The sequence below is a fragment of the Centrocercus urophasianus genome, unplaced genomic scaffold, assembly GCF_019232065.1.
Source record: "Centrocercus urophasianus isolate 14NV4802_14NV808 unplaced genomic scaffold, USGS_Curo_1.0 seq_10, whole genome shotgun sequence".
Lineage (NCBI taxonomy): Eukaryota > Metazoa > Chordata > Aves > Galliformes > Phasianidae > Centrocercus > Centrocercus urophasianus.
This window is the reverse complement of record NW_024884142.1, coordinates 11,375,399-11,375,600: the sequence shown is the minus strand read 5'-3', so window position 1 is coordinate 11,375,600 and position 202 is coordinate 11,375,399.

Here is a 202-nt window from a genome sequence, read left to right as displayed (position 1 = left end):
CAAGCATTTTCCAGAAAGGTGTCCAAAGTAGATGGGGGGGGGGGGGGCAGAACATGAAATATTTACCACATTCAAAACTTAGAATTATTTTTATGCTAATCACATACATACATATATATATACATACATATATACACATACTCTTATTTGTAAGGGGAAGGAGTATCACTGTGTCAGTTTGGTAAGTTTTGAGACAACATAA